This window comes from Pelobates fuscus, chromosome 5, assembly GCF_036172605.1.
Source record: "Pelobates fuscus isolate aPelFus1 chromosome 5, aPelFus1.pri, whole genome shotgun sequence".
In the NCBI taxonomy this organism is placed as follows: domain Eukaryota; kingdom Metazoa; phylum Chordata; class Amphibia; order Anura; family Pelobatidae; genus Pelobates; species Pelobates fuscus.
In genome coordinates this window covers 10303058-10324225 of record NC_086321.1, presented here as the reverse complement: position 1 = coordinate 10324225, position 21168 = coordinate 10303058, and positions in this window count along the sequence as shown.

Genomic DNA, 21168 nt, shown 5'->3' with positions numbered 1-21168 from the left:
AAACATACAAACTCCTGCTTCCTTTTGCCGACTAGCTAGGAGAGCGCTGTTCAGTAGTTTTGTTCCCACAAACTAGGGGAACAAACGCTCTTATGAGCCAGGGGGTACTGTTCATGAATTTATTTGGTTTCAAGACTTTCTGGAATAGACTGACCGCACAACCTTAACTCATGGAACAGTTTCTGGACAAGAGCCTCATGTGCGGTCGGTCAAACTTAGACCTCCATGAAACTCCCGAACCCCTTAACTGATCTGGGTGATTTTTGGATATCTTGGTCACTCAGATCAGGGCTATCAGGGTATATGACATTTATAGAGATGTTATGTATTTTGGGGTGCCTTTGAAGTTTTGGGGAAAAAATAGTTTTTCTGCATGGAGATAATTGAGTTATTACAGTATAGAAACATAGAATGTGACGGTGTTCTGTCAGATTACTATACCTTGAAGAAAAACTCACAGGCACTCCAATTTTCAAGCCGCAGGCAGATTTATTGTGACAGAATGCAACGCAACGTTTCGACCGGAAAGGTCTTTTTCAAGCTGACACCACATGGTACAAAGTGTGCTTATATAACAAACACTGACAAACAGGAAATCAATCAATAATTCAATCAACCAATTAATACTAATTAGTAGGAATTACTAGCTGATGAAAAATAATTTAAAAAGGCATTATTATAAAAGAAACACATATCAATACCAATAGTGTTACAATATATACATAAGTCAAATCAATAATGTACACTATATCAATAACTTCATACAAATAAGACATGAATCACTCTACAATTATACTGTTGCTAGGAATTTAAGGTGTATATACATAAGATATCCTGTTGTAACATAAGTTTCAATGGTTACAAATATGAGCCCACAGATGAGAGAAGAGAGACAAATGAAAGAAAAAAGTAAATCAAATAAATACATGCGACGTATCCTCCATGGTTTCCAGAGGCGACTCATTTCCGGGTATGTGAACCGCACGTGACGTCACTGGAACGCACGTGCGATATCCTCCTCCGAACGGATTGGCAGGAGGGCCAAAAATAACATTGTTCTATATTCAATTGCATAACCCACATAGTGGAGCGTGCACAATATACCACATAACTACCATAAAATGTATCTTCACAAAGCATCATTATATTATCATTAGGCATACTATAAGGCACAGATCAAGAAATTCAAATCTATTATATATAGTATATAGTATAAATCAATGTTAAATAAACAGGGATAATAGTTATTCATATAGAAATACCAGAAATGGATACTTAAAGTAATAATTGTACCAAATGAGAATAAATAAATCACAAAATATAAAGAATATATAAAAAATAAAAATAAGTAAATAATAATAAAGAATAAAATAATAATGATACAAAATAAAAATAAAGATAAACAAGACTAATTAATAATAAAATAAAATAAACTAATAAAATAAGAGATAAAAAATAAATAAAATATAAAAAGATATATAAAAATATAAAAAAATATACAAAAAGTAAATAAAAAATAAACAATAAAAATAAAAATATAAATAAAAAATAAAATAAAAAATAAATAAAAAATAATAAGTAAAAAATAAATAATAAAAATAAAAATAAATAATAACAAATAAATAAGAAATAGTAAAGAATAATAAATACTAAAAATAAAGAATAAATAATAAAAACATAATAATAATAAATAATAAAATACTAATAATAATAAAGAAATGAAAAAGAATAATAAGAAATAGTAAACAAAAGAAATAATAATAGTAATAATCTAATTATATTCCCTCATATGTAGGCACAATGCAAATCATTCCAGATTAAGAGTACAGACATCAAAAGTCTAACACCTATACCTAGCAGAAAATCAATAAAAAAGGAGAAAACGAAGGAAATACAGGGAAAAAGATTTCCAATATAGAACATAAGAATCTATATATATAAGGAAAAGGACTATATATGCATAAAAGATACATCGGTAGTCTATGTGAGAAAAAGAAAAAAACAAGAAAGTGTCTAGTATCCACATATAAAGCTCTCAAGTAGTAGGTGCTTCAATTCAATTACTATATATATATATATATATTTGAAGTGAATCAATAAAGAGCAAGTAATAATAATAAAGTGCAAGTGCCACAAATCATAAAAAAAAGTTAGTAATTAAATCAAAACAGTGACCAAGTGGTCTAAGTAATCTTATGATCACAGTGTAAAAAATAGTAAAAAAGTTTTTTAACTAAGTGATCCAAGTATAATAATGTGATCACAGTGTATAACACCAAAAAGACGGAAATACCATCCTTACTACTAAAAGTGCATTCATGTACTTATAATAATATAAGCGTGCAATAAAAGGGAGTAAATTGTGTCCACATCTTAGTAGTCCCTGAGAAATCTTAGAGGTCCCTGAAAGATCCAGCGTATCATGTCGTGTAGTAGAAAAAAATAGGGTGTCTAGGAGACCAGCACCAAACATCTAAAAAATCCTGAAAAATATAAAAAAGGAGAATTAAAAACAAAAGGTAAAATAAAGCAATCATTTCTTAAATGAGCATAGACAAATCATATTCATAATTCAAGCCCTTTGGGTATAATGTATCCAGTTCCCGTATTTAGTAAGCCTCACGTAACAGAAGCTTCCGATTTCTATCTCCCCTCCTAGGTGATTCCATAATTTGTTCTAAAATCTGGAATCTGAGCTGAGAGACACCATGTCTAGCCTCTACAAAGTGTGCCGGTAAGGGCAAATCAGTCAATCTAGTCCGAATCATAGACTTGTGTTTAGAGAATCTCATCTTGAATTTCTGACTGGTTTGCCTTACATATAGAAGGCCACACGGGCATTTCAATGCATAGATGACAAAGTCAGAATCACAAGTCAAGTATTGTTTAATAGAATATTTTTTACCACTCCGAGGATGATGAATCACATCACCCCGAATCATAGAGTGACAAGAGACGCAATTATAACAAGGAAAGTTTCCTTGTTTCACATCAGGTAAAATACCAATAGACTCCGGAACCAAAGTTTTCACTCGTTTATCTTTTAACGAGGTGCCTCTTTTATAGGCAAACATAGGTCTTTGGGAAAATTCCACAATGTTGGGATGACATTGAGCAAGAACAGGGACGGACTGACAGCCTTCTGGGCCCCCGGGCAAAATCGTATCATGGGCCCTACAAAGAACAAATATTAAGTATTAAAAGGGACCTATAATCACCAGAAAAACTACAGCTTAATGTAGTTGTTCTGGTGTCCACAGCCAATCCTTGCTGGCTTTTCAGAGAAAAGGCATTGTTTACATTACTACCTAGGAACACCTCTAGTGGTAGGCACTGATGTTCAACGTCCCTACACACTGCATGGAGACTTAAACGCTTCCCACAGAGTTGCATTGATCCAATGCATCTCTATGAGGAGATGCTGATTAGTGCAGCAGGCCTTTTGCCGCGCATGTGCAATTGCCTCCCAATGCTTTTCTATGAGAAAGCATTGGATTGGCTGAGATCATCACATCTGACAAAACCGGCGCAGCACAGGAATAAAGTTGAGTTAAAACACTTTTTACTCCTCTGACGGGGTGCTGGCCTTTTAAACTATGCTTTCAAAAATAAAGTGTAAGAAATACACATTTGTATTCCTTTAAGTAAATGTTCCTTTAAGTAAATGTTAAATATATCTTTCAAAAAAACCCGGTCAGGTTTATTCTCTCAAGCAAGAATTGCTGGGGAAAGTGAATTTTAAATTATAGGCCTAAATAGTTGTATTAGAAAAATTCTCCAGGCCAATTTTGTTGTTCACTTTGATTATTTAGGCATTCAATTTGAAATTCAGTTTGAATTTCAGAAAATTCTTGCTTTAATAAATAACCCTGTGTCCTTTTACAATTTAATATTATTATTCTATGTGTCAAAGCAGGAGTACATGTGTGTGTGTGTGTGTGTGTGTAAATCCTACAGCATAATTTGTGTAGTACCAGAGATTATGAAATGCCGACGTTTACTTGCATGTAGTAAATGTGTAAATGAATTGTTCTATGAGTGAGTAGAGCAGATGTTTGTAAAAGCAGGAGTGTGTTTGAATGGAATGTTAAATGTGAATGCAGGGGTGTATTTTGTGGAGTACATGTGTGTGTGTAATGCTAATGTGTGTAAATCCTACAGCATAATTTGTGTAGTACCAGAGATTATGAAATGCCGATGTTTACTTGCATGTAGTAAATGTGTAAATGCATTGTTCTATGAGTAAGTATAGCAGATGTTTGTAAAAGCAGGAGTGTGTTTGTATGGAACGTTGAATGTGAATGCAAGGGTGTATTTTGTGGAGGACTTGTGTGCGAACACAGGGGAATGTTGGTGTATGAATGCCAGTGTGTATTAGTGTGGAAAGTCTGCATATGAATGCCAGTATAGATTTGTATGGATTGTCAGTGCGTGAATGCAGTATGCTTGAACAGTGTGTATGTGAATGCTGTACTGTATTTGTATGTGTGCAGAGTGCAAGAGTGTGAATGAGGGTATGTATCAGACATCTGTCTGTGTATGTGTGAATGAGGGGTGCATCTAAAACCTGGGTCAGAGTGTGTGAATGAGAGGTGTATTTGTGTGTATGTGAATCATATTAAGTCAGTGTCAGCATGTGTAATGAGGCATATTTATATGCTGCAAGCATTTTTGTTGTTGTTTTTTGACTCTCCACCTTCTTATAAGTTTCTATCTCTCTCAATCTTCACCAATCTGTATGTGTGTCTTCCCATTAACGTCTTCTTGTGACTCTCTAACAACACTTTTCACCCATTTCTGTCCCCCTCTGCACCTCTTACTTCTCCTTTCCAAATTACCCACATTTGTCTTTCATCTCACTTAACCCCTTAAGGACACATGACATGTATGACATGTCATGATTCCCTTTTATTCCAGAAGTTTGGTCCTTAAGGGGTTAAAGGGACACTATAGTCACCCAGACCACTACAGCTCATTGAAGTGGTCTGGGTGCACTGTCCCAGGTCCCTTAACCTTGCAATGGTAATTATTGCAGTTTTTAATAAACTGTAATAATTACCTTTGAGGGTTAACTCCACCTCTAGTGGCTGTCTACAAGACATCCACTTGAGTGACTTCCAGGTGATTAGCCGAATTTTGATCACCTAACTCAGGGGTTCTCAACCCGTGGTACGCATACGCTCACATTAGTACTTCCCCTAAAGGAATTACTATCCTGTTTTGCCACAAGGCCAGACAGAATTTTGGATACTTTTTTTCTCACATTCGCTACAGCTGGGTGCCCAAACGGTAGATGCTTTCCTATGAGATTTTACATGACGCTGGATGTCATTTATGAGGTTTTACATGACGCTGGGTGTCATGTATGGGGTTTTACATGATGCTGGGTGTCCTCATGCATAGCGTGAGGACGTCCAGCATCAGTTAGGTCAGTGGTTCCCAAACTTTTTTCATTTTAGTACTCTCGGCAGCCCATCCCTGCCTGCACCGCCGCCATTGTCTTTTTTCTTTATTTGCATACCCCCAGGGGCACTAGATTGTAGCCCTGGGTACGCAAATAAAAAAAAATAGGTAATAGCGGCGGTGCAGGCAGGGAGACCCTGGGTCAGAGGAGAAGCAGAGGGAGTCTGGGGCAGAAAGCAGAGGAGTCTGAGGCAGAGAAAAACATGAATTTGAACTAACAGCAACTATATTAATAACAAACATTTCACTAATTTGAGGGGTACAATTTATGGAAATGGGCTACCAAGGGGAACTCAAGTGAAAAAGGTTGTGAACCACTGATCTAACTGATGCTGGACGTCCTCACGTTATGCATGAGGACGTTCAGTGTCAAGCATTATGCATGCTTTCCTATGGGGGGGGGGGGGGGGGGGAGTACTAATGTAAACACGGCCATTGCTGTGCATGCGCATTAGGTCTTGAAGGAGCGGAGGTGGAGCCTGTACCACCACAGAGGGGCAACGGCACTGGAATCAGGTTTAACCCTTTCTGCACTACAGGAGGGAGGAATGCGGGGAGGGCAATATAGGGAGCTATAGTGCCAGGAAAACAACTTTGCTTTCCTGGCACTATAGTTTCCCTTTAATTTTTTTAAACAATTTGATAATTATTATTTTTATTTTTTTTTATTTCATCTTTCTTAAATTTTGGATACATTTACATATTTCTAGCATAGGGAACTCGCTTAAACAGCAAAATAAGTAATATATAGGGAGTTGTACAAAATAAATGATGTAAGCAGGCAAGCAATATGGTAATGGCACCTTAGTTAAACTAAAAACTATTTTAAAAAAATCCCATGAGTTCTCAATTGAAGATAAAAACACACACATCAATAAATATTAGACAAAAATATGAAGAAATTAAAACAAATAAAAAGTGAACCAACCAAAATATGTTAAAACAATAAATAAACAAAAAACAAATCATTGAGGTGTCTCACCACATCTATCCCTCATCTCTACCAAACCCCTTTGTGCCTCTGCCCTGTCTAACCCCTTCACCCCAAGCCTGCTTACCTGTACCAGCCTGAGTATTTTTCCTCCTTCCAGCTTGGGAGGATCTGCCGTTCTCACCCTCCATCCATGCTGTGAGTGCTCCGTGTGAGAGGGGAGCAGGGGATGTGATGTCACTTCCTGCCCCCTCCCATCCTCACACGGAGCCCTGAGCACCAGCTACAGGGAGAGAGAGAGGGGAGACCTGGCAGTGAGAGCAGGTAAGCTGCCATGTCTCATGCTGAATGGGGGGATGGGAGTGCAGGGTGACAGGTTGCTGGGCCCCCCTGTATCACCATGTACCCCCCTGTATCAACCTTCCTTCTGACTGTGGAGATCTCTGATCTCCACAGCAGAAGCATGGCTTTGCTGCCGGGCCCCCTGACTGCCTCGGGCCCTCGGTCCATGACCGATCTGCCCGACCTGTCAGTCCGCCCCTGAGCAAGAACATGCCAATGCCTATATACAATTTTGCGTAAATCATCTGAATACCTCCCAAATTTTGATACAAATTTTAACCTCTTGTCATTTCGCTGTGGTTTATGGGAATGGAGTAAATACTCTCTATCCTGATCCTTCACTTGGTTGAGTTGAGTATTAAGCAATGATAAAGGATAACCCCGTTCCATAAATCTAGTGGTCATCTCATCCAGACGCCTCTCAACAGTATCATCGTCAGATACAAGTCTCCGAACACGGGTGTATTGACTCTTAGGGAGGGCTTTAAATATAGCTGGAGGATGAGCACTAGAGAAATGAAGAAGTGTGTTCCTGTCCATAGTCTTCCTATATAAATCAGTGACCAGCCTATCCTCATTTTTTTTAATCAGAATATCCAAAAATGGTATCTCAACCAAATCATAGGTCATCGTAAATTTGATACTGTCTGAACATGTATTCGAGAAGGTGTAAAAATCCTCCAGGGACTCCAATGTGCCACACCACAGTAGCAGCACGTCATCAATATAACGTCACCACCTAGTGGCGAATTGTTGGAATAAAATATAAGGATAAATCAATGTTTCTTCCATGTCCGACATGAAAATACTGGCATATGTGGGTGCCACATTGGAGCCCATAGAGGTACCCTTTAGCTGTAAAAAGAATTAATTTTGAAACAAGAAATAATTATCTTTCATGACAATCTCTAAAAGCACCATCAGAAAATTCAAGACATCATCCTTAAAGCCAAGTTACATGAATGCAGATCTAGCAGCCGCCAGACCAGCATCATGTTCAATGGATGTATATAAACTTGTCACATCCAAAGTGACAAGAACCAATTTGTCATTAGATGATATTTCTTTAAGTTTCAGTAGCACCTCAGTAGTATCCCTTACATAAGACTTAAAGGAACACTATAGTCACCTAAATTACTTTAGCTAAATAAAGCAGTTTTAGTGTATAGATCATTCCCCTGCAATTTCACTGCTCAATTCACTGTCATTTAGGGGTTAAATCACTTTGTTTCTGTTTATGCAGCCCTAGCCACACCTCCCCTGGCTATGATTGACAGAGCCTGCATGAAAAAAAAACTGGTTTCACTTTCAAACAGATGTAATTTACCTTAAATAATTGTATCTCAATCTCTAAATTGAACTTTAATCACATACAGGAGACTCTTGCAGGGTCTAGCAAGCTATTAACATAGCAGGGGATAGGAAAATCTTAATTAAACAGAACTTGCAATAAAGAAAGCCTAAATAGGGCTCTCTTTACAGGAAGTGTTTATGGAAGGCTGTGCAAGTCACATGCAGGGAGGTGTGACTAGGGTTCATAAACAAAGGGATTTAACTCCTAAATGGAAGAGGATTGAGCAGTGAGGCTGCAGGGGCATGTTCTATACACCAAAACTGCTTCATTAAGCTAAAGTTGTTCAGGTGACTATAGTGTCCCTTTAATATTGCCCAAAAAAGGCCTTAAGATGTTATCAAGGAATCTGGCTAAAGGTGACAGAAGGGAACCTATCCCTGCTACTATAGGTCTACCGGGAGGTCTAGTTAAAGATTTGTGAATCTTAGGGAGAGTGTATAGGGCTGGTACAAGCGGTGTAGTTTCCAACAAAAACTTAAACAACTCCTTATCGATAATATGGTTGTCCAAAGCCTGTTTTAAAAAAATTTCAATTTTAGACTGTAGATTCAGAGTAGGATCACCAGATAAACGTTTATATGTCGTAGTGTCTCCCAACTGTCTAAAAATTTCGTCAACATAATCAACTGTATTTTGCAGCACTATAGCACCCCCCTTGTCTGCAGGCTTAATTGTAATTGCCTTATTCCCACTAAGAGTGTTTAAAGCCAATTTTTCTTTCTTAGAAAGGTTCTGCGCACCTTGAAAATGTTTACGTATCGGTTTGAAAGAAATTATATTACTCAAATCTTTTTGTACCAAATTAGCAAAAACTTCAATAGCATGATCAACAGAAGGAGGGTTAAACCTACTCTTATTCTTAAGTTTGGTATCACTGTTTTTTTTTTTGTAAATATGTTTTTATTTAGTATTTTCAGTTTCAAATTGTTCCAGTAAACATAGTATTGTATAGACATGCAGTAGGTGGTGACACGCAGGTCGCCGTATGGCACTTGTGTAAGCAGTATTCAAGCAAGTAGGTAGAGGTGACTCGCAGGTCACGTCACGGCTTTATGGGAGAAATGTATGAGCAAACAAGTAATGGTGACTCGCAGGTCACAGCATAGTATTTCTAGAAGCATTTTATGGACATGTAATCGAGGTAGGTGCATAGATCACTACATAGTATGCGTATAGTTTCTCCACCTGCACAGTTCAACCTCGGCCCAGGGGAACGAGCGCAGTCCGAGCGGCGGCGGCTCTGGTCAGGGCACTCTAGGTTTGTATTGCATCTTATGTATGCCGGCCTCCCCAGCTGCGCCCGTCCCCATGCGCCGAGTGGGTTTTCGTGTACCGTGTCCGTTCGCATGGCTGTGGTGCGACGGTCAGGTATCCCTCCTGTGAGGTGGTCTGGTGTTGTGGCAGAGTGTTCTATCAGTCACAGTGGGGTTCGGTAGGACGTCCAACCCCCGTGATCAAGGGTCTGTTCGTGGAGGTGCAATTACTGTGGTCTCCCCTTGGGGAAGTAAGTATCGTCGCAAGAGCTGTTCATGCCCGCTCTGTTGTCGCTCCGGCTGTGAGCCATGTTAATGGTCAGTGTTTGTGTGCCAGAGGGTAGGGGGGAATCGGGAATGACTTGTCAGGGAGGGTAGGGGAAGGGTACGTCTGCGTCCAAGTCCCTTCTGTCTGAGTCCGTCCTGTGGTTGTCCGGTCTTTTCGTCCCGTCAGTGTGTCATTATGGGTCGTATCGAAGTCTGGTCGCAAAGTCTGCCCTTGTGGTGGTCAGTATCCATTGGGTCCATATTTCCATGTACCTGGTCGTTGTGTTGGATGTAGTCATAATGAGTTCCTCTATGGCCCTAAGCTCCTCCATTTGGGAGAACCAGGATGTTAGCGGAGGTGTCATTTGCCGTTTCCAGAATTGGGGTATTACCTGCTTGGCAATATTTAGGATTCTGATGGTCAGTGAGTGTTTGTAGCGTGTTCTCGGGGTCTGTGTGTGGTGAAGGAGCATGTGTTCTGGAAGGAAGGGGGGTGGTATGTCGGTGAAGGTTTTCAGGATGCTGTGTATGCCCCGCCAGAAGGGCTGCACCAGTTCACAATCCCACCAGAGGTGGAGTGCAGTGCCGGTCTCCCTGTTGCACCTCCAACAGAGGTCTGTATGTTCAGGGTCTATGGCATGCAGTACCATTGGGGTACGGTACCAGTTCGTTAGCAGCTTAAACGCTGTCTCTTGGGTTTTGCTGAAGACTGAACAGTGGTGTGTCAAGTAACACATCTGTTCCCATTCTTCCTCCATGAAAGTCTTCCCTAATGTTCGTTCCCATTTCCCCATGAATTTAGGAGTCTCCGCTGGTGTTTCCCTTTGTAGCAGGGCGTATATGTGTGAGATCCCGTGAGGTTGCGGGTCTGGCTCCATACATAGCCTCTCAAATGTGGTGGGGTCGCGCTTCCTTGCCATGCCCTCAGGGAGGGTGTGCACATAACTCCGAAGCTGTCTGTGTTTAAGGTGGTGTAAAAGGGTGGGGGCGGTCCCTTCCAGTAAGGTCGGGAGTGTCTTGCATTCCGTCCCCGCCAGAAGGTGATGTAGTCTGGGGACTTTATGTCTGATTAGGTCCCTGAACGCGTTGGGGTCAAGCCCCGGGGGGAAGCTGTTGTTGTGTGTGAGTGGGAGCAGGGGAGACGGGAATGGGGCCAGTCTACTTCTCTTCGCTACTCTCTCCCACACCCTCAGTGTTGCGGTCGTGTATGGCGTGCCCAGTCCTCCGTAACCCCCTCTCCCCGTCCACGGGACAGTGGACAGTGGTGTCCCCGTGTCCGTTTCCTCCGCCTCCTTCCAGCGCTTGTGAACATTCTCTTTTGTCCACCCCATGACTCGTTGGAGATGGCATGCGTCGTAGTACCGGGCGAAGTCCAGTATGGCTAAGCCCCCCCTATCTTTTGGCAATGTCAGTGTAGTTAGTTTGACCCTTGGCCGTTTGCGGTCCCATATGTATTTCCCGATGTCTTGTCTCAGGGTTCGGAAGAACGAGCTGGGGATGGTGACCGGTATGGCTTGCATAAGATATAGCAGGCGCGGGAGAAGGTTCATCTTTATAACTTGAACCCTGCCCAGCCATGAGATGTGCGGGTATGCCCATTCAGATAGGTCTTTACGGAATCTGTCCAGTAGGGGTGTGAAATTGTGTTTGAATAGGTCAGTGTCTTTCCTCGTTAACCAGGTGCCCAAGTACTGTATGCGGTGTTGTGCCCATTGGAAGGTATGGCTCTGTCGTAGAGGGGAGGCTCTATGTTCCGATAGGTTCATGTTCAGGATGTAGGATTTTGCGTAATTGATCTTAAGGTTAGCAATCTCCCTAAAGGTCTCAAAGGCCTTCAGGATATTCGGGAGTGAGACCTCCGGGTTGGAGACGAAAAAAAGGAGGTCGTCGGCATACGCCGCGATTTTGTGTTGCGTGTCTCCAGATCCAATTCCCCTGATTGCCTCATTGTGTCGTATGTGCGTCAGGAAGGGTTCGAGCGTCAGCACGAAGAGCAGGGGGGATAGGGGGCATCCCTGCCGCGTTCCGTTGGTGATGGGGAAGGCGCTCGTCAGGGCTCCGTTCACTATGACGTGTGCGGTGGGCCCGTCGTACAACGCCCCGACCCACCCCCGGAAATGTGGGCCCAGTCCGATGTGTGTCAGTATGTGGAACATATATTGCCAGTCGACTCTGTCGAAGGCCTTCTCTGCGTCTGTCGACAGCAGCAGAACGCCCTCGGTCCCGCCATGTCGTCTGTGCATGAGCGTTAGCGCTCTGATCGTGTTATCTCTTGCTTCGCGTCCCCTGACAAAGCCTACCTGGTCTGGGTGTATGAGGGTGGGGATGTGTGTCTGGAGTCTTGTGGCTAGTATTTTAGCCAGCAGTTTGACATCGCAATTAATCAGTGAGATGGGCCTGTAGTTCCCGCAGTGTTCCCTATCCTTGCCTTCCTTGGGGATGAGCGCGATGTGTGCTGTTAGCGACTGTTTCGGTAGGTGGTGGCCCTCCCTGAGTGCGTTTAAGGCCTCTAGAAGGGGTGAGTATAGTAGGTCTGCGAACGTAGTGTAGTATTTGAGAGGTAGCCCGTCTGGGCCGGGACTTTTGCCTTGTTTCATCATTTTAATGATGCGGGCCAGCTCTTCTATGGAGATCGGTTCGTCTAGCCTGTCCGCGATTTCCGGTGTCAGGGACGGGAGGGAATGTTCTGACAAATAGTCCTGTATTTTCGCATGCAGTTCTTCCCCGGGTTTGTGTTGGTGGGGTCTGGGAAGGGCATATAGGTTCGCGTAGTAATCCCGTGTTATGTCAAGGATCTTGGAAGGCAGTTGGTGTAAGGTGCCCTTAGAGTCTCTCATCCTGTCAATATATGTCCCCTGTCGTCTTTTGGCTAGCATTCTAGCCAGTAGCTTTCCACTTTTGTTGCCGTGGAGCAGGAAGAAGGCCTTGTGTCTAAGTACGTCCCTGTGATGTTGTCTGTGTAGGAGGCCCGTCAGGTCGCGTCTAAGTTGCAGTAATGTTGCCTGATGTGTCGGTAGTTGTGCGGTTTTATTGAGTGTTTCCACCTTGTGTATTTCTGTTACCAGGTCTGCCATGCGACTATTGGTCTGTTTTTTGAGAGTGGACCCCTGGCGGATGAAGTGGCCGCGTATCACACTTTTGTGTGCCTCCCATCTGATGGTAGGTGAGGTGTGGTCAGTAGTGTTCGTCTCAAAATATTCCTTGAGTGTGCCTGAGATTTCGGACGTAAAGTCGGGTCTGGTCAGTAGGTAGTCATTAAGTCGCCATTTGTTGTGGCGGGGCCTGAACATGGGTGAGGAGAGTGTCAGGGTCACCGGCGCGTGATCCGACCATGTCGGCACCCCGTGCTCCGCCGTGCTCGTGGTCGGTAGATTATAGTGAGAGGTGAAGATGTAGTCTAGTCTGGTGTAGGTGTTGTGGACATGTGAAAAATATGTGTAATCCCTCTCGTCAGGGTGGTAGGCTCTCCAGCAATCTATCAGTTGAGATCGGGTCAGGAGGGTTTTGATTGCATTCAGGTGTTGCGACGGGACCCCCGACTTCCCGGTCGAGGAGTCCCACCTCGGGTTGAGCGCGACATTGAGGTCGCCCCCAACTATGAGGATCCCTTCCGAGAAGGGCTTAAGTATCCTAAGTGTGCGTGCCAGGAACCGGTATTGTCGAGTGTTCGGAGCATATACATTTGCGAATGTATAGGCCTGACCGGCTATCGTGCCCTTAAGGAAGAGGAATCTACCCTCTCTGTCTGTTAGCTGTCCCGTTACTACTAGTGGTATATTTTTCCCGATTAGAATAGCCGTCCCTCTGGACCTCCCCGCGTGGTAGTCACTATAATATCCAGTGGGATAATGTTGGTTCGTCAGTTTGGGCCTAGACCCTTCCCTGAAGTGCGTTTCCTGAATTAGCACTATCGAGGCTCTGTGGGTGTGGAAGTCTCGGAGCGCTCCTGAGCGCTTCTCCGGTTTATTAAGACCTCTGGCATTGATGGAGAGGACCGTGAGGCAGTCCGGCACGAGTGCCCTTGTGTCGGGGTGTGAGGGTGGCTGTGTCATTCCGTCTGTGGGTCTCAGTCCAGTCCAGGGGTCTGTGGTCGTCTGCGTCTGCTAGTTACGGGTCAGGTGGGGTATACAGGGAAGGAGGGGGGAGGGGAAAGGTGATGTGTGAAGTATATGAAGGTGTGTCCTCGCCTCTGTAAAGAGACGGTGAGGTGACAGCGACGGGGAACGGATTAGTCAGCGGCCACCTGTGGCCCGCTGATCCCGTTCACCTTGTCTTGGTCGCTGGGCCCTGTAGGGCAGAAGAAGGAAGTCGAGCGACTCCGGGTGGAACCAGTCCTCCCCGCGTCTGTCTGTGGTAGACAAGTGAGTACCTGATTGTGTAGGTCGGTTTGTAGGGTCCGTGTAGTTTCTCTGTCGGCTGTGTCAGCTACAGTCGGGTTCGTGTTAGCGTCCTCCTCGGTTGAAGTCGTAAGTATTAGGCTCCGGGTCTTAGCACTGGTCGCCGTCTGGGGTGCCTGTCTTGTGCATGTGGAGAAGAAGCAAATAACATAACAGTTACAGAAACACTTGCCATATAACTCTCTCAACATTAAACATCAAACAATAAACTGTGTTGTGGTGTACATCCGCCTGCTGCGTAATTCAATTCTTGTCATAGTTACGTACCTAACTAACGTGCCCTCTCCTCCCCCTCCCGCCACCCGTGTCCCAGCCCAATCGCCATTTTCCCAGCCTTCCCAAAAGAGGTTCCTATTCCCCCCTATGTTAGTTTTCTCCATGTTCGTGTCTCACCGCGTGTGTGTGTTGAGGGAGCGGGAGTTCAGGCCGCTGTACAGTGTGGCTCTTTTCTCCAACCCTTAAGCTATATGTGAGTGAGACCCCCCGGTGGAGCTCGCCCCCTGCTCGTTTAAGTCATCACAGGGCGGACAGGGCTCCAGCGGTGGGTCCCAGTCCTGGTAGAGCTCCGCTGTCGTAACTGCACAGGGCCTAGTGGGCGCCTCTCTCCCCCCCCCCACCCCCCCACCCTCCCCAGCGGTCGTCAGATGGCTTTTGTGGATAGCTATGAGTGCCAGTTGTATAGGAGCGGGTGGCTACCTCAATGGAGCGAGTTCTGTTCCTTTTACTCCTTACGTAACCCCCCAGTGTCTGCCTCCCTCCAAGTGTCCGGGCCGGGTGGGTCCCCCCTGTATCCCTAATCTCCCCTTGCGTAGAGCAGTGTGTTTTAGTGAGATAGTCTAAGAACCCCCAGTGTCTCTGGGGGGACTAAGCCCCGTTCAGGGGAGTGAGTCCCGTCAGTTGGTACTTGCGGTTATATGCTGCAGCAGTCGGTGGTGTTCACTTAAACCGCCATCCCGGAGGGTCGGATGGCCTGTTGTCTAGTCCCTCTGCTCCTGGGCTGCTGTGGCCGAGGCCCTGGAGTCATCTGTAGCGGTGCGTAGAAAGCGAGAGGATCCGGCCATTTCAGGGTGACAGGTGGGAGGCGTAGTTCCAAAGCTAGGTCGCTCAGGTCTTCCGGATTTCGGATTGCAAAAGGCCCTTGCTGGGTAATGACTTGGAGTCCGGTCGGGAAAGACCACCTGTATCTGAGTCTGTGACTTTGAAGGAGTCTTGTGAGGGGCTTCATAGCCCGCCGGTAGGCCAGGGTGGCCGGTGAGAGGTCCGGGTATAATTGTAGTTCCACGCCATTTAGCTGCACTTTTTCAGTGTTGCGTGCTTTCTGTAGGATTTCTTCCTTCAGCTTGAAGTCGGCTAGGCAGCAGATGGTGTCTCTTGGAGGAGCCTCAGGAGGGCCCCTTGGTCTCAGGGCTCTGTGGGCTCTAACGAGCTCTATCTCGGAGTGCTCAGGGCGGCCCAGGATCTTGTTGAACAGGTTCATGAGGGTGTCAGCTATCGGCGTCGCCTGGTCAAGGTCTTCTGGGATGCCACGCACCCGAATGTTCTGGCGCCTGCCACGGTTGTCCAAATCTTCCATGTGCAGGGCCATTTGTCTCATTTGTGCCGTGTGGCGGCGTAATGCATCTGTGGTTGCAGATTGAGCAGAGGTTAAATGGTCAGTGTCTGCTTCTAGTTGGGCCACTTTGGTGTGTAGGCCCTGAATGTCCTCCCTGAGGGAGTGCAATTCAGCGGTGATAGAGGCTTTCAGCTCGGAGTTGGCCTCTTTCAAGTCTTGTCTGGTAGGCAGGGCTTTGATTAGTTGGACCCAGTCCGGGTGTTGGTCCGGAGGGGTCTGGGCAGCAGTTGTTGGGCCCTCACCTCGTGGCGACGCTGGGCGGGAGGCGTCAGCAGGCTCTTCATTAGCGTAGGCCCGAGTGGCCGCGTCCGCGGGAGCCACGAGGAATTGCCGCAGCGATGCCGTTGCTGCGCCCTTCGGCGTGTCCGCCGGCTTGGTAGTGCTCGATGCCCGGTGGGATTTACCCATTTCTGCCCGCAGTATCAGTGCTGTGAGGAGGATTAGTGCTCAGCCTGCAGAGGAGCTCCGGGTCTACGCCGCCATCTTCCTCGGCTTCCAAGCCACGCCCCCGGTATCACTGTTTAATGTCTGCATCTCTATGAGTAGTAGACAATGAGGTAGACACAGGCGTCTTATTGAAGAAGGTTTTAAACCTAAGGGTGCGGAAAAAACGAGTCAATTCCAAGTCCAGCTCTACATGTGTTGGAGTGTACATAGGACAAAATGTTAAGCCTTTGGAGAGGACCGACAATTCATCATTAGTTAATGTTGTAGCGGAGATATTAATTATTGTAGTTTCTTTCTCTTCGGGCCCATTTTTTTGTGGTCCCAGATGGCTGGCAGCGTACGATTTCTTGTAACTGCCCCCACCTCGTCGCATCCTTCTTCGCTTGAAGTTACTCGTGAGGAGGTAGGGGTTCTTTCTAAAAAAGAGAGAGAACTATCTTGGGAATTTTCCATCTCAGTATTAGATGAATCACCACCCACAGGGTGTTTTATTTTACGTGCCTTTTTTCTCGTTGTGACCTCTTTCTTCTTAAAGGGATAATTTGGACTATGGACACTCACAGTCAGACACACACACTCACAGACACACACAGTCAGACACACACTCACAGGCAAACACACTAACAGACACACACACTCACTAACAGACACACACACTAACACACACACATTAACAATTTTTTTAAAATGTATTTAAACACCCTCCCCCCAGCCTCCTTAACTTTGGGAATGCTGGGGGGGAGGGGGGTCTCTTCCTCCCTGGTGGTCCATTGGCTGCTGGGCTGGGTGGGCGGCATTGGCAGGCGGCTGGCGAGGGAGCACTTCCTCTGAGCTGTCTGCTCAGCTCCCTCGCGCGCCACAGAGTGAGGCTGGGAGGCGGAGCCGGAATATGACGTCATATTCCGGCTCCCAGCCTCACTCTGCGGCGCGCGAGGGAGCTGAGCAGACAGCTCAGAGGAAGTGCTGCCTCGCCAGCCACCAATGCCGCCCGCCCAGCACAGCAGCCCGCCGGCATGTCTGTTAGCCGCAAGGCTAACAAGACATTTGCCCTGGGCATTTGGGGGCGGCTTTTTTTGCCGCCCCCTGGAAAATGCTGCCCAAGGCAAATGCCTTGTTTGCCTCGCGGCTAATACGCCCCTGGTGTAAGCCATGTTTAGGAGATACGGTCACAGTGTAAACAGTGTGTAGGTGATACAGGCGTTTCATTCTCCACAATCACAGTACTTTTGGTTACCTTATAAGTATTACAGTGACTCACATTGGTTGAATTGGCACATGAATACACATGTGAGCAGTAACGCCATGTCAAGGCTTCAACCCTTGTTACTGACCATTCACACACACCATACTTTTCATTCATACACATTCGGTATTCCAGATGTTTTGGACTACACCTCCCATAATGCTGGCAAAGATGTAATTCACAGCATCTGAACTGTCTAAGGTTACCCACCTCTGATCACAGTACACAATGTTGAAGTCGCCGTGCAAACAGGAGAAACTTGTCACGTGTCAGATGGCACTTCAATAATCCACCCTGGACGCGAGCCTCAAACGTGGACTTCTTCATTCCTCTTTATGTACTTCGTGCCCCATAGGAGAACATGCTTGTCAGAGTTGTGACACACACAAAAATATAATGGTTAGAGTAAAATGGCATAACAGACACTGTGCATGCAGACTTGCGTGCCACATATTTACAGCAGACAGACACAAAGATTGTGAGAGACACACCGTATTAAATATAAGAATTGGGAGTACCATACATACACAATGCACAATGACACGGAGATTACAGAATTCAGTGACAGACAGTTTTGGTTGCAGATGTGGGGCAGTCCCTCTAGCTGGGGTGCAGTTTCTCATCCACCCCTGGTGAGTGACTAGATAGCTGGGCTTTTGTAGCAAAAAGCAGGCCATGGCGATCTCTGAAACAAAATGTTTTGTAGTCAAACCAGGGCTGTACACATATAACACACAGGCCCCACATACTGCACAGCCTCCCCCACCCCCCACATCTAACGCACAACCCCCCCATCCCCACATCTAACGCACAGCACCCTAATACACTGCCTCCCACATCTAACGCACAGCCCCCTAATACACAGCACAGACCGCCCCATACTACACAGACCCCCCATACTGTCCAGACCCCCCAATACTGCACAGTCCCCCTCCATACTGCACATACCCCCCAATACTGTACAGAACCCCCCAATACGGTACAGTCCCCCAATACTGTACAGAACCCCCCAATACTGTACAGAACCCCAATACTGTACAGAACCCCCAATACTGTACAGACCCCCCCCCCCCATACTGCAAGTTCCCCCCAATACTGTACAGTCTCCCTAATACTGTCCAGACCCCCACAATACTGTCCAGACCCCCCCAGTACTGTCCAGACCCCCCCCATTACTGTCCAGACCCCCCCGCCCAATACTGTCCAGACCCCCCAATACAGTCAAGACCCCCCAATACTGTCCAGACCCCCCCCCCCCATACTGCAAGTTCCCCCCAATGGCTGAGAGTGTTGGGAGCGTGGCTTACCTGAGAGATGTCAGGATGCAGTGGATCAGACACCGCGCATGCGCACTCAGGGGTAGGAGATTTCTTAGAAGAAGATTTGGCCATCAGATTTCTATACCCCTCAGTGCGCATGCGCGGTGTCCGTGCCCGAGGCGTCCTGGCTGGGTAGGCGAGTGCGCAGTGTGGGGCAGGGAGATCGGATGAATGTTCGGCTGAATCGATCTCCCTGCCCGCTGGTGCGCACGCGCGCTGTCTGTGCCCGACGGGAGTACTTAGGCGCGCGTGCGCACTGGCCCATTAGATCCCCTACCTCCCCCCCCCCCTTGTGGCTCCAGACGCAGTGTGGTGTTCGCGCATGCGCAGTAGGCGTCCTCCTCTCTGCATGTGCAATGTCTCCTACCTGTTCTTCTGCGCCTGCGCGGCGCTGTGCTCCTCCTTCTCCTGCTCCGAAACGTCATGTCCGGTGCGGCCGCATCACTTCCGGTATACCAATCTGACAAGGTATAGTAATCTGATAGAACAACGGCAAATAAGAACCATTCGGCCCATCTAGTCTGCCCAATTTGTTTTTAAACACTTTCATTAGTCTGGCCTTATCTTATAGTTAGGATAGCCTTATGCCTATCCCACGCATGCTTAAACTCCTTTACTGTGTTAACCTCTACCACTTCAGCTGGATGGCTATACCATGCATCCACTACCCTCTCAGTAAAGTAATACTTCCTGATATTATTTTTAATCCTTTGCCCCTCTAATTTAAGACTCTTGTTGTGGTAGTTTTACTTCTTTTAAATCTAGTCTCCTCCTTTACTGTGTTGATTCCCTTTATGTATTTAAATGTTTCTATCATATCCCCCCTGTGTCTTTCCTCCAAGCTATGCATGTTAAGTTCCTTTAACCCCTTAAGGACACATGACATGTCTTGATTCCCTTTTATTCTAGAAGTTTTGGTCCTTAAGTGGTTAACCTTTCCTGACCCAATTAACTCCAATTAACTCCCAGGCAGAGAGGAGGGATTAGGTGTTTACTGTGGGAGTGTTATACTTTGTAATTGGTGTGTAACTTTGTATTGGAGTCCCCAACAAGGTCCATGTGGGAGTAACATTGCATGGGGACTTGCATAAAAGCCAGTGTGACACCCATTAAAATCATTCCTGTTTAACATTGGCACGCAGCATGGGAACAATGGGAGACCCACAAACCCAACAAAAGAGTCCCAATCCCTCCCTAAGGCACGAGTACACGCTGATACATACCGCCGCTAAGGACAAACCGGCAAACTGCCTCCCACATTCCTGTAGCCCATGGATCAGTGCAGCCAAGAGGAATAGGCCTTGACAGAGCCAGGAGGTAGGCATAGCAGCCACAGGAAGTTAGTGACAGCTAGCATAAGGGGAGTATTTATACTGATACCGGAGAAACTGACGGAAGCGAAGCACAGAGAGATGGACACAGGTTTCTTCAGGAAGGAAGAGATTCTTTATTGGATCACCGATCGGGACTCAGAGGGACTAGCGTCACCAAAATACAGCAAGTTCTGAGCCCCGGACAATAGTGCAGGCTCCTTATATAGGCACATAACTCCTCCCATATTAAGCTCCACCCGCACATTCTCTTAACCAATCAACACAAATAAGAATTAACTTCCTGCTTGACCGCATGGCTTGTCCAGCACAATGGAGGAGGGGGAATACTACATCCTGTATTCTTGCACATGCTCCGTACACTACTGATCGTATCTTGCCTCGTGCAACCAACTGATCGATACGTCAGCATATGCACGTACACATGCCACGTGGTAATCTCGGCCTACTAAATTTATTTTTACCGAGATTCCACCACATTCCCCCCTTTGATGCCTCTTGATATTTCACAATTACTTGAGGCATCACTTAACCTTGGTTTGCATACACCGCAAGTTACCTTGAACCAGACCAGACTTATCTTATGATGTGAATCTTTTAACACTCATCTTCCTGCATTGGTTCTCCCTGATCTAGAGCCTTATACTTATAAATCGCCATTATCTGTGCAGCAGCCTTCCTCTCTGCTATATTTTCTATCAGGCTTTGCACAGACCTAACTACTAAGGGTATAAGACACGGCAGGAGTAGACACAACATTAAAATCAGTAGGACTCCACCTACCACTGCCTTAAGCCCTCCAAACCACTCATACCAGCTACCAAACCAACTACTTGGATTATACCCTTTCCATACCTGAGTAGGCACATGCGCTAGTTTAACCATATGGCTAGTAAGCTCAGCTATTGCTTGTCCTTCGTCATCTATTTGAAGACAGCAATTGCTCAGGTTAAACTTCCCACATACACCTCCCTCTACTGCCAAAAGGTAATCCAAGGCTAATCTATTTTGGTAGACTGCTGTCCTCATCCTGGTATTATGCTTCGCTAGAAGATTGAGCGCTTGTGATGTCTCGTTGGTGATAATCTCAACCACCGCCTGTAATCTTATAATACGGTTGAGCATATAAATAGGGGTTCTGTAACCAAAGGTACCATCCTCAGCCCACGTGGCTGGCCCATAATAATCTATGATACGCTGGGGAGGCCA